Genomic DNA, 13,647 nt, shown 5'->3' with positions numbered 1-13,647 from the left:
AAAAGCATTCGAAATGTGTTTTTATGAGTTAAATTTCCCAATACCCTTGCATATAAAGAAAATAACGTTTGAAACAATTACTTGGTGTCAATAGCTTGTATTTCCATTACTTCGTTTCTATATAAATGTGTGAGAAATTGAGATACTTTTTCTGTATCTAACCCTTTCCTTTTGACTTTTGTGAAACAAATGTAGGCGATAATTCGGGAGATGTAAATGGACAAAGAGTGTGTCTAGCTGAAATATCAAGAACTGGAAAGACTGTGTGAATTATTTTTTTGCTTTTATGACAGTGAGTGCAGAGTTGAGTGTGCCTGTGTTGTCTGTAGTGTTTTTCTGAAGTGATAGAATAGACAAGTCCACCAGACAGTATAGAGAATCAGGTTCTCTATCTGTTCCCTCAAGTAAAAGAAAGAAAGTAAATAACGCAAGATATTTACATCAAAAACTCCTTGCTCAAGGGATTAAAAACCACGATATACCCCAGCAGAATTTTCAACTTCACTAAACTGAGCAACTTCAGATTACAACCTATTGCAATGTCACGACTCAATTCAACTAAGTCGTGCGGGCACCTACCTTTCCCACCTTGATAGGCGAACCCTCAACCCAACAATAGTAAAAGCACAAAGAATTACTAAAATAAGAGGAAGAAATAAAATCAAGTAAGTATGACGATAATGTAACGACCAAACGGGTCATTATTGCGTTTTTACCATTTTTCCCCCGTCGTCCTCCAGCCTTGTTAGTACTATTTTGATCCACAGGGACCGGTGGAATAGTTTCCTAGGCATCATTTTGGGATTTGGAATGACTTAGAAAATTTGGTCTTAAGGTGAAAATCATTTGACTCGAAGTTGACTTTTGAGTAAACGTGCCCGTAATCGAATTCTGACAGTTCCATTAGGTCCGAAGGGTGATTTATGACTTAGTGGTGTCATTGGTTGGTTCCCAAAGGGTTCGAGTGTGATTTGGGTCAATGCTTGAGAAACTGGTTAAGCTAGAATTGGAGTTGACCACGGTCAACATCAGGTCAAGATGATCCCGTGTCGATATTTTGAAAGTTTCAATAAGTTTGTATGATGATTTTGGACATGTCCACAAAGTTTGATTAGATTCCGATGAGTTTTGGATAAGTTTGGGTTGTATGGTGATTATTTTCGGTATCGACATCGATTTGAGCATAAAGGGTACCATATTGAGCAAACGGCCTTTGATTCGTGTTTCGACTGAACCATTATATCCGTATTGCAATTTTGGAACCATAGAAACTGAAATCATCAAGTTTCGGCATCGTATGAGGGGATTATGGTCATTTTACTAAGAATTGGGTTGCCAGATTTTTTTCAGTTTAATTACGAAATTGCCACTGCATTAGTATTTTAAAACTGCACTATTCCAAATATTGAAACTTCTATATCTCCGTCATTATAAGGTCAAATGGAGTGTTCAAAAGCCTAGCTTGACTGAAATTTCACAAGGAATCCATTGGAGGCATCAAAAGCGAGTTTCGAGATCGTTTGGCACAATAAACTAGGCAGAACAACTGGGCATTTTTGTTATTTATTGTTGTTTGGAGTTTCTCTCATCTTGAGAGCTTGGGTTTAGGAGAATTCAAGGTTGTTCTTCAAGTTTCTTCCATGGGATAAGGTCTAAACCATAATCTAAGTATTTTTCCTTTGATTTATTCCCTTGATTTAAGCTTTAATCTTTGATTTTTAAAGTGAGCAAATTGGGGTTTTTCATGAAGAAGGTTTGATGGGTCTTTCTTGAGAAGTTCATAAAATTGGTTAGACTTTCAAAGTTGATGAAATTGATTGGGTTTATGTTCGATTATGATGTATCTAAGGTTGTTAATCATATACATTCCATTATTAGTGATGAATTCTTGAATTTAAGAGTCAAAGTTTATACCCAAAATTGGGGTTTTGCTTGGATTTTGAAATTGAATGAATCCTTGAGTTAATTTAGCAATTAGTTGATGGGTTTTGATCACCTACTATTTAATTGGATAATTTACCCCCGAATTTCCCATTTTGCCCTTGTGGGCCCCGTTTCCCCAAATTCTAGGGTTGGTTTTGATCCAATTTAAATGATAGTAATATAGGTATCGATCTTCATGATTTCTAATCTAGCTTTCGAATATAAATAGACTTTCTTGATCTCGAGCCTCAAGGAAAGGAAAGGCTAAGGTGTGATTATTTGTGATATTGTTGTTTGGCCTTCCAGGTAGGTTATGGCTTACCCTTGGTAAGATTTCGTATAGTGAAACATATATTTAGATTATATTGTCGGAGAAAGCATGTAAACCTTTGGGTACGAAGTTGGGTTGGATATTGTCTTAGGTTGGGCCCTCGCTATGGATTACTGTCAGCCACCCTATCAGATGTCATTGTGACTTGATTGTTCTATTGTGTTGGTTTGATGAAACGTGTTGTTAGTAGATATTGAAATCTATTGTTCCATCTTGATTGTGACATTGTTGTACCTGACGGGTTGATATTGATACGAGGATAGAGTTCTATATGACTTGTGTAGTCTTCCCCGATATCATTGGCGTATCCATGTTGGTACTTATGACACTGTATTATTAGGCGTACCCGATGTCGGGTACTGACACATCGATAGTATTGGACCCGTATTGGTACTTGTGACAACGATATATTATTGGCGCTGATGTTGGTACTTTCAGACATTGATATGTTGTTAGGCGTACCCATGTCAGTACTGTGATATTGATCGAATTATTGATGTTGACACATGCGTCGCACGCATTCTCGATCCATTAAGTTTATATACCTGCTTGAGCAACTTCCGATGAAACACCGTGATAAGCCGGGCTCGATTTTTACCAGTGACGTGAGAGTCCGATATCCTATGTTCGTTAAGATCGTGGATTGGTGCGTCACGGACTTCACGGTCCCCTGGTGGGAGGCAAAGGTTCGGGGTCTCGTCTGTCGGTTGGGCAAAGATCCGAGATGAGTGACACTTAGACTTCGCGAGTCACCATGGGTTGTGCTACTGAGATGTCGATATTTCCGTCCGGAGTACATGTGCACACAACATTTGCATGCCATTGCATTGGATTCGTACATTATTGCATTGCATTGCATCACGGCTTACATTGAGATGATTTGGTGTTTTTACTTGTGGTGTTGGATTCGGATCGACACATTGAGACTCGGCACATTTGGGATTAGATGCTCTACTTGGGCAATGACGTGCACTTGGTTTCGATTGTTTGACTCATACTTGTTGATTTATTTGCTTATCTTGCTTGTCTGAATTATGTTAGCTATACTTAGTCGGTCGATGATACCTACAAGCATCGTGGTTTATCTCGATTTCTGCACTTGTCGCATTCTTTTATGAATACGGGAATTCAAGGTGGACCTATAACCCACATTTTTCGGGATTGAAAGTTGCCCCGAGATTTGCTTAGAGTCTACAGGGTGAGCACGAGACGTCCGTTGCCTTGAAGATTCTTCTTATTTATGTTTTATTTCCTATTCCGAGCCATATTCGGACTTGATGTATTATTGATATTCCAGACTTGTAGATTTTAGTTAGATGCTCTTGTATGACCGGACGACATGCGGGCGTGATTTCATTTACTTAGCATTTCTTATTTATATTATAATTGTGAGACTTTTGCTATTTTACTTCTACTATTTTCTATTATTTGTGAATGTTGAGTTAAGGGTTCGCCTACCGAGGTGGGAAAGATAAAAAGTGCCGGTGAAACTTGTAAAATTAGGTCGTGACAAGTTAGTATCGCAGCCCTAGGTTACCCGGTCTATAATACAAGAGCTTGCCTAGTAGAGTCATGGATGTGGCACGATGAGATCCGTACTTATACTAACGAGCTATAAAATGTTATATCCCGTATTTGTGCGTTGGAATATTTTAAGTTAAATTTGCGACAAGTTATGGACAAGACTTTCAATTTCCGATTTTGTTGATTTTGCTTTAATGCACAAGTTGCATATTCATATTTTCATTGACATGGAGTGTTAAGGGCAAATTTGGAATAAGGAAAAATTTGGGGCTAAAAGTGAATTATGGAAAGTTAAGCATTTCATGAAATTAAGGGCTAGAAGTGAAATTTTGAAAACTTAATATTTCATGAAAATGGCCATATGTGGCCATGTGTGTGGTGTGGGACATGGGCCACATGTGTTAATTATATAAGTGGACATAAGATGACTAATTAAGTCATGTTCATCATTTTCACCTTAGAGAAAAATCAAGAAGTTCGGAGAAGCCAAGAAATGGCCATTCGGCCATGGTGGATGAAAAATTATTTTCTTCTAGTATTCCAACCAATTGGAAGGTCCTTATTAACGTGCTTAAAAATTGACAATCATGTTGTTGCTTCATAATTTAAACTCACGTTGACAGCATTATATTTCGTATTTTTTGTACGTCGGATTATTTGCAAGCTGAGGTGGGGTCCACACATTGAGATTTTTTTGGGACATGCGACAATTTATATGAATCACATATGTGAAGTTAAACATAACTCAAGAAGGACCCTTGAGCCAAATCAAAGTGGAAGTCCTCCAAACAAATATTTTTAAGTAATGTTTTCGGGTGATCTGACTTCGAGGGGCAGAAATGGTATTATAAGTTTGGAATTTGGAAAAATACCAAAGATAGAAGTTGTAGATAATTGAATTATCTTTCCAACCATAGGTCGTGGGCCCACAGGTAACATCGGGATAAGGAGATATGGACGTTTTAAGGCGGAAAGGTCAGTGGGCTAGGCCCAAACCGGACCCAATCGGGTTAGGCCCATGACCCATGTCTATTTAAGTCTAATTTCAGCCCTTTCCTCTCATTTTTCAGACCAAGAATACCCAGAAAATTCTGGAAAGAGAGAGAGAAGAACCTTGGAGAGAAGAAAAACCAATTTTGACCAAAATCGAGCCCCGAATTAAGCCCATGAAGAGAAAAGTGTTGTCAGTACGCTCGTTGTCTTCAGCTTTGAGCTAAAAATCAACCAAGGAGAAGAGTGATAACGTGGGGGCTGCATGCTTAAGGTATGAATACGGTTCCTTTTCATTGTTAACGAGTGTATTTAGAATTTTAACGGATTAAAACGGAGGGGATAGTGTGTGAAATGGATGAAATTCATGAAATTTTGTATGTTGATGTTGAGCCGTGAGTATGGGCTGTTTTGTGACAAGGAATGAACTAAATTTATTTAGTATGTTTGGATTGTTGTGTTGTGGATTCTATGGTGCTAATGAAAGTTTAATGGTTCAAAGTGAAGTTATAGTTGTTTGCGGCTTGTTATGGAATTTTATATAGTTTATTGAATTTATGGAAGTAATGGATTATTAATGTAGTTCATGAATTCGAAGGAAGAAAATGTGTTGTGTTGTTTCCTTGAACTTGGAGGTTTCGGTTTCATTATGTAGTGGATGGAATGTTGTTGAATTGTGTCGAAAGGGTTATTAATGTTAGAATGCGTTTTGAATCGATTATTGATGTTGCTTATATGGTTCTTGGTATTGTTGTTGATAATATTGGCCGAGTTGAATTCTCGGGGTTGTTGAACTTATAGGGGAAATGCTGCCCAAATTTCGGTAGATAAAGTGATGGCTTAGAATTGAATTCTTCGATGCTTACGGCTAATGTCGATGCCTAATGATGTTATTGTAGATTCTAAGAAGCCGAGGCTTAAGTTCAGAATAGCTTAGGAAGCGAATGAGGTATGTAAAGCTTTCCTTTCTTTCTTTTGGCATGTGTTAGTGTAAGTAAGCTATGATATGTTATGAGCTTCGGGGATAATTCTATTCGTAAAGTCCGGGCATGTTTATGATTCATGTTTGCTTCTTGATGTTGGCATCCTTATATGGTCAAGCTATGGTTTATATGTCTTTGTATGATTGGTTTTCAAATGTGCATAAAAAGTTTTGTTTTCAAAAGAGTTTTGTAACTACGAACGTCCGTAACTTTCACCGACAGAACCGGATGGCTTTGATATGTTCGTAAATGATTCTATAACGTATAATGACTATGATTTTCGTAGGAGGGCCCGGATTGGGTTGACCGTCGTCCGTGGGTCCCACGACTTTCTTCTGTATAGTTCTGATGGCTTTTGAAAGAATTCAATATGACTATCTTTCCGACCCCCGAGTATGATTACTTATTTATCCGTTGAGTCCGAAATAAGGATTTTTATGTATGTGATTTTGATACGTGACTTTGGTTTACGAAGTTCGGTTTGATATGTTCCCGTGATATTCGGAAGAAAATCTGATTTGACTACTGTTTTGGCTTATAAATGATGGTTCGTTTTGATTAACCTATTGAGTCTTTGAAAATGTTTTAAACTGTATTTGGTTGCTCACGATTCTGTTCATGCATTCTGTGGTTACATTTTTCGCCAAGTTCCGGGCCGGTTATGTTATCGTGCGCACTATGCTGTATTCTGAAGTATGATGTGTATTCCGGAGTATGATGTGTCCAGTTCGCCGAGCCCCTTTTCGGCCGGGAACCGCGTATATATTATGGTGTTTTGATGTGTCCGGTACGCCGAGCCCCTTTCGGCCGGGTACTATGTATATTTGCTACATTATATGTTATATGTATGGATTACGGGATATGACGATCCGGTATCGGTAGGTGGGGCAAACCCGATGTGGGGCAAACCCAATGGTGGGGCAAACCCAATGATGAGGCAAATTCCACATTGGTTTAGGCCAATCCCACATTGGTTTAGGCCAATCCCACACTGGTTTAGGCCAATCCCACATTAGTTTAGGCCAATCCCACATCGGTTAATGGCATCTCATATGATCGGTCATGATGTTATGATGTGATACGGTATGTATATGATGGTCATTGACTTATGTTACTCAGTCCCATTATGGGCCGGATATGAATCATGACGTTGATATGCGTAATTTGAATTTCGGGAATAAACATTTTGGCATTCTGATTACTATATTTGTCTTCTGTACCTCGTATGTACGATTTGTATTTCAGATACAAGCACTTTGGTATTTCGGCTATTGTGCTCACTTTCTGTACACCTTACTTCGGTTATGACCTCGTTTTACGTACTTCTTTTGCATACTCGACATATCCCGTACCGATTGAGTTGATCTTCGGGGATCCGTTTATGCCGCGGTAGAGACTGGTACCCACGGATGAGTAGGTGATGTTAGCGGAAGATGTTCCGAATGATTATGATTGGCGAGCTCCATTTTCTCCGGAGTCTGCCGAGTCGGAGATAAGCTTTACGGTATCCGGAGTCATGGTAGAGACTTTGCGGACATTAAATGAGACACTCGTGTGTATGAGATGTCGGGTAATAAAGCTTTGTAAGCGGCTATGTAAGTCGATGTATCATTACGCTTATGGTTACAGATTTGTTATGATTACAGGCTTTGTCTGATTTGATAAGATGAAAGGCATGTTTGTTTTTACGAAAAAATTTCGTTATGTGCTTATGTCATGTTGTGCGGGCCAGTATGATTATGAGTAATACGAGAGTACGTTTAGGGTTAAATCGGCCAAGGGAATATATTGGACACTAAATAAAAGGTGGAAAAGTTGCCATCACGCCTTATCATTAGGAAGTTAGGGTGTGACAATAAGACATTTATGAAACTTCCAATTCTTTCATTCTCTCATGCGATTTCATTCAAATTGGTATCTAGTCGATTCCAATTGGTATCTGAACTTTCTTATCTTAATCACCCACAGAGGGTGGACACTTCTCCCTAAATTCTTTTGTGAATTCTTGATCTATGGCGTGTTGTGGTTTGGGTGCGAGATATGTTATTCGATTTCCGGGACGATAGATTGTAAGTTATCTTTCCAACCATAGGTCGTGGAGTCTTTAGTTATGGCCTGAGGATCCGATTGTGTGGGTTGCGATTACTCTCGGTTGTTGTGCGGAGTCGTGATTAGACTCGTTTATTGTGAGAGTTCGTGAGAAATAGAAAGGATAGTTCAGAAGGTTACAGGGTGTTATATCTCGTGGTTTTTGTACGTTGAGATCCTCTAGGTGTTAGCATGTTAGGAGAAGGGAAGAAAAATGTGTTGTGTTGTTTCCTTGAATTGTGGACACCGGAGTTGGAATGTTGTTGAATTGGAGATGTGAGATCATATGCACTCATGTTATGATTAAGAGGGTCTAAGCACGTGTAATAGGTCATGGAAGGGTTGAAGAACAAGTGAATCAGGGAGAATGAGTTTTTGGAACTTTGGAGAAAAGTTGGGTAAGATTTGGTACGATAATTTTGGTCTAACTTGGAGAAATAAAATCTTTTAGTATATTAGGACTTTTGGAGTGAAACAAAGCCTAAAATGAAGTTCAGGAAGTCTAGTTTCCAATGCAACAAATCACACATCAATCCGACATCGGAATCAAGCGTTATGAGCATTTTAAGATGGACTACCAGAGCAGGGAATTAATCCTATGTGAACGGGCCAGAAGGTGGCCCGAACGCGGAGAGGAGAACCCAGGTGGGCAAACCCTCGGTGCGAACGTGCCAAGGCGATGCGATCGCGATCGAGCAATTTTTTGAAGTCGGTCTAGGCGGACTGACGTTGATTATTATATAAACATTTTGGGGGTCGGCCCCCTCTTTCTTCATCCAAAACACCCCAAACCTCCTCCAAACTTCTGGAAAATTCCCTCCAACTTCCAACCTCAAATTTTAAGCCCAAATCAAGTATAATCCCCGGATTTAGGTTCGGACAACATATAGTTGCGGTTATAAAATCGTATTGCGGTAAGTCTTAACTTGAACTCAAGGTAGAAAGTGAAGATATTGTGGTTCCAGCAGAAGTAAGGTATGAATCTTCCTTTATTGATATTGATTTAGGTTTATTTCCAGAGACAAAGTTATTAAATAATTGTATAACGAGTTGGTTAGTTGAGAAATTTGGAAAACATCATGAGGGATGTTTTATGGGGCATATTGGTATTGTTAATGTTGTTGTTGATGTTGATATTGTTGTTGTTGTTGGTGGTTGTTGGACTGTGATTTCGGGTTAGGCATATAAACACGGGAGATGCTGCCTGATTTTTGGCAGAATATGAAGTAGTTTAATTTGAAAGCTTAATATAAGTATATGACGATAAGTCTAACGATAGTATGAATTCTCTCAATGTAGATTTATGAGCTCAGGAGGATAAGCGTAAGTAGCAGGAGACAAAAAGGTATGTTAAGGCTAGTCCCTTTCTTTATAAAGGCATGATTCTCTTCTTATGAACCCACACATGTTTTCCATAATATCCTTATTGCCAAAAATCTAGAAGTCTATGATTCTCAAAGTTCTTATAATGCTTAAGCCAGATGTTTTCCATAATGAAAATGATGATGATCATGATTCCATTTGGAGATTCCAAAGCTTATGGTTTTAATGCTATCATGAGATTATTGAGTATATTTTATGATGTCCTTGATTTTACTCATTGTTGATTGATCTCACATTATGATATTTGTCCCTTAAGGTGATATATAGCGATGATGATTGTTCCGTAATATAATCGGAGGTTACCGACCTTACGTCACTCCGATAGAGTTGTAGCTTTTAATTGGGCTCCTATGCATGCTTGATATATACATATGTATGTATTTTAGTAACACCGCGCCGCCTTATAGGCGGCTGGATAGACACACCACTGCAGTGGGTAGCTTATGATTACCCTGGACTCGGGAGGCTCGGACGCGGGCTAATGATGATACCACCGTGCCTATATGGTCGGGCAGTTTACTTGTATATATTTATGATGTTGTGTTTAAAATAAAGTTAGCATGCATGGTATCCGCCTTACGAGGCAATCAGATGTACAAGTTATCTTATCTTATGTTATGTTCCATATCTCTTCTTATGATGTTATTTATGCCTTACATACTCAGTTCACTGTTCGTACTGACGTTCTTTCTTATGGACACTGCGTTCATGCCTGCAGGTAGACGGGTCTGATCACTTGGAGTTCCATCAACAGAATCTCAGAGGCGCTCCAGTTGTTTGGAGTCGTATTTATTGGTACTACTCTTTTGTATATATATATATATGGGCATGAGTCACCCCCGCCTTATGGATGCATGTATTCTATTTAGAGACTCGTAGACAGAAGTGCGTAGCTAACTGTTCCTTGACTTTATCAATTCATAATGTTATATAATATTTTGGTAACCTTGTTGGCTTATGTTGATGGGCATGGTTGCTGATGATTACATAATAACGTGCCATTATATTGTGATACATGTTCTTACAGAGTATGATGCATATGAGCTAGCCTATAGCCCTCCTAGAAGTGATTATGAGATGTATGTTTAGAGGTACTCAGTAGGTTAGCTCCGGGTGCCCGTCATGGCCCTCTAGTTGGGTCGTGACAAAAGTGGTATCGGCGATTCATCTGAGGATATGTCTACAGCCGTGTCCCAGAAAGTCTTTTGTTTATGGGTGTGAAGCGCGCCACACTTATAAGCAGGAGGTTGCGGGGCATTTAGGAATAAATGACCTTCTTTCTTATCTTAGATCGTGCAATAGAGCCATGTTATCAGGTTTCCCTTTTTCCTAATCGTGTGTTATGATTTCAGCAATGTCTATGAAGAGAAAAGATACAACGGCCTAGAAGGGCAAGACAGTGGCAGGAAGAAGGACTGAACGGGAGCACCGGTAGAGGTAGAAGAGGGTGAGTCTCATAACAAGGTTCCATCCTGGACCTCTCCTACTCCACCCCTACCAGAGGAGCATGAAGGGGCTTAAGCTCCAGTACCCTCAGTTCCTCTACCAGGTGCCTCTGTCTAGCAGATGACTAAGGCTATTTAGTTGCTAACCCAGTTAGTTGCCGCTCAAGCACAGCGGTAGGGCGCGAGCCAGGGTGATAGAGCGGTCAGCACAAGAGCCCGTGATTTTATTAGCCTGAACCCTCCAGAATTCTACGGGTCGAAGCGGGATGAAGAGGCGCAGAGTTTTATAGATGAGATGCTGAGGACGCTACGAATAATACATACTTCTGATACTGAGTCAGTTGAATTGGCTTCTTATAGACTGCGGAATGTGGCCGTCCACTGGTACAACACTTGGATGTCTTCACAAGGGGCAAATGCACCTCCTCCAGTATGGCAGGAGTTCGTGGATGCCTTTCTCCGACATTATCTGCCATCGAAAGTTTGACGGGCCCGAGCCGACAAGTTCTTGAATCTCAGGCAGGGGAATATGAGCGCTCGGGAGTACAGTCTCCGCTTTAATTCTTTGGCTAGGTATGCCCCAACCATGGTAGGCGATATGGGAGACTGTGTACACCAATTCGTGAGTGGTTTGGGTCCACATTTGATTAAGAAGTGCTTCATAGCCTCGCTCCTGGACGGGATAGATATTGCCCGTATTCAGGCCCATTCTCAGAATTTAGAGGAACGACAGCCGTAAAGAAGCGAGCGTGATAGTGATAGAAGGTACAGTAAGAGGGCCAGATCTTTCGGTGCCGCTAGCGAGTTCAGATAGAGTCAACGATAACAGTATTCCAGTCATACAGGCCAATCAGCGGCCAGTGCACCTCTGCGATTTGCGGGCAAAAGATTTGATCGTGCTATTTATTCTGGACCGAGTAAGAGCTCTAGAATTTTAGGGTCCCAGTATCGAGGTGATTCCACCCAGACGAGACCACCCTTACCACGGTGCAATCAATGTGGTAGGCCGCATTCGGGACAGTGCCGCTTAGACTCAAATGCTTGTTATGCCTGCAGTCAGACTAGGCATATGATGCGTGATTATCCATCGATGGCTGGTAGAGGTAGGGCCCAGCTCGCAGGATCAGCAGTGGGTTCTTCATCGTCTGTGCGCCCTTTGGGGCAAGGTTCGCAGGCACCAGCAAGTCGTGGTAGAGGCAGAGGAGGAGCACCCAGTTCAAGCAGCCCTCAGAGCCGTATATATGCACTGGCGAGACGGCAGGATCTTGAATCTTCCCCTGACGTTGTCACAGGTATATTGTCAGTATCTTCTCATAATGTGTATGCATTGATGGATCTGGGTTCTACTTTATCATATATTACTCCTTATATTGCCAATCGTATCGGGGTGAACCCTGAGCCAATCAAACCTTTTGAGGTGTCCACACCTGTAGGGGAACCAGTGGCAGTTAATTAGGTATATAGGAATTGTGTGGTTGTAGTTTGCAACCGCCATACCATGGCTGATTTACATGAGTTGGAAATGTTAGATTTTGAAGTTATTATGGGTATGGATTGGCTAGCCTCCAGTTACGTCAATGTTGATTGTAGAACAAAGATGGTCTGATTCAGTTTCCCGGAGAACCAGTCTTGGAATGGAAAGGTAATACAGCATCCCCGAGAGGTAGTTTTATTTCCTATCTCAAAGCGAGGAAGATGATTGCTAAGGGCCATATTTATCACTTAGTCCAGGTTCAAGACACGGAAGCAAAACCGCCAGCTCTCCAATCTGTCCCAGTAGTGAATGAGTTTTCAGATGTGTTTCCAGACGAGCTGCCAGGTCTTCCTCCAGAACGGGAGTTGAGTTTACCATTGATGTGTTACCGGATACTAAGCCTATATCTATTCCTCCTTATCGAATGGCCCCTGCAGAATTGAAGGAGTTAAAGTCGCGATTGAAAGATCTACTTAAGAAAGGCTTTATTAGGCCTAGTTCATCGCCATGGGGAGCGCCGGTGCTGTTCATGAGAAAGAAAGATGGTTCTTTGAGGATGTGTATTGATTACAGGCAATTGAACAAGGTGACGATAAAGATTAAATACCCACTTTCAAGGATTGACGATTTGTTCGACCAGATGCAGGGTGCCAAGTGGTTCTCAAAAATAGACCTAAGATCGGGATACCACCAAGTAAGGGTTAAAGAGGAGGACATCCTAAAGACGGCCTTCAGAACTAGATATGGCTATTACGAGTTCGGGTAATGTTATTTGGGTTGAATAACGCCCTAGCGGGATTCATGAACTTGATGAATAATGTATTCAGGCCTTTCTTAGATTTATTCATAATTGTGTTTATCGATGATATTTTAGAATATTCTCGAACGGAGGCAGAGCATGCAGATCACCTAAGTATTGTTCTTGGAATTCTTCGAGCTCGGGAACTATATGCCAAGTTCTCAAAATGCGAATTTTGGCTAAATTTTGTAACTTTTCTGGGGCATATTATTTCAGCCGACGGTATTCGAGTAGATACCTAGAAGATTGAAGCTGTGAAAAGTTGGCGAGCCTATCTGGCCTTTAGGGAAGTGCAGTAGTTTTCTAGGGTTCGCTGGTTACTATAGAAGGATTTTCTTATATTTGGCCACCACTGATGAAGCTGACTCAGAAATCGGTAAAATTCCAATGGACCGACGCTTGTGAGCGCAGTTTTCAGGAGTTGAAGGATAGATTGACTTCGGCTCTAGTCCTAACACTTCCAGAAGGATCGGAGGGCTATGTTATCTATTGTAATGCTTCATGTGTTTGGGCTAGGTTGTTCGTTAATGCAACATGGCAAAGTTATTGCTTACAAGCCAGTTGCAAAAACACGAGAAGAACTACCCGACTCATGACCTAAAGTTGGCTGCGGTTATTCATGCACTAAATATGTGGAGACATTATTTGTATGGTGTTCATGTGGATATTTATACAGATCACAAGAGTGTCCAATATTTTTCCAAACA

The sequence above is a fragment of the Lycium ferocissimum genome, chromosome 12, assembly GCF_029784015.1.
Source record: "Lycium ferocissimum isolate CSIRO_LF1 chromosome 12, AGI_CSIRO_Lferr_CH_V1, whole genome shotgun sequence".
Taxonomy (NCBI): domain Eukaryota; kingdom Viridiplantae; phylum Streptophyta; class Magnoliopsida; order Solanales; family Solanaceae; genus Lycium; species Lycium ferocissimum.
This window is presented reverse-complemented; position numbering follows the sequence as displayed.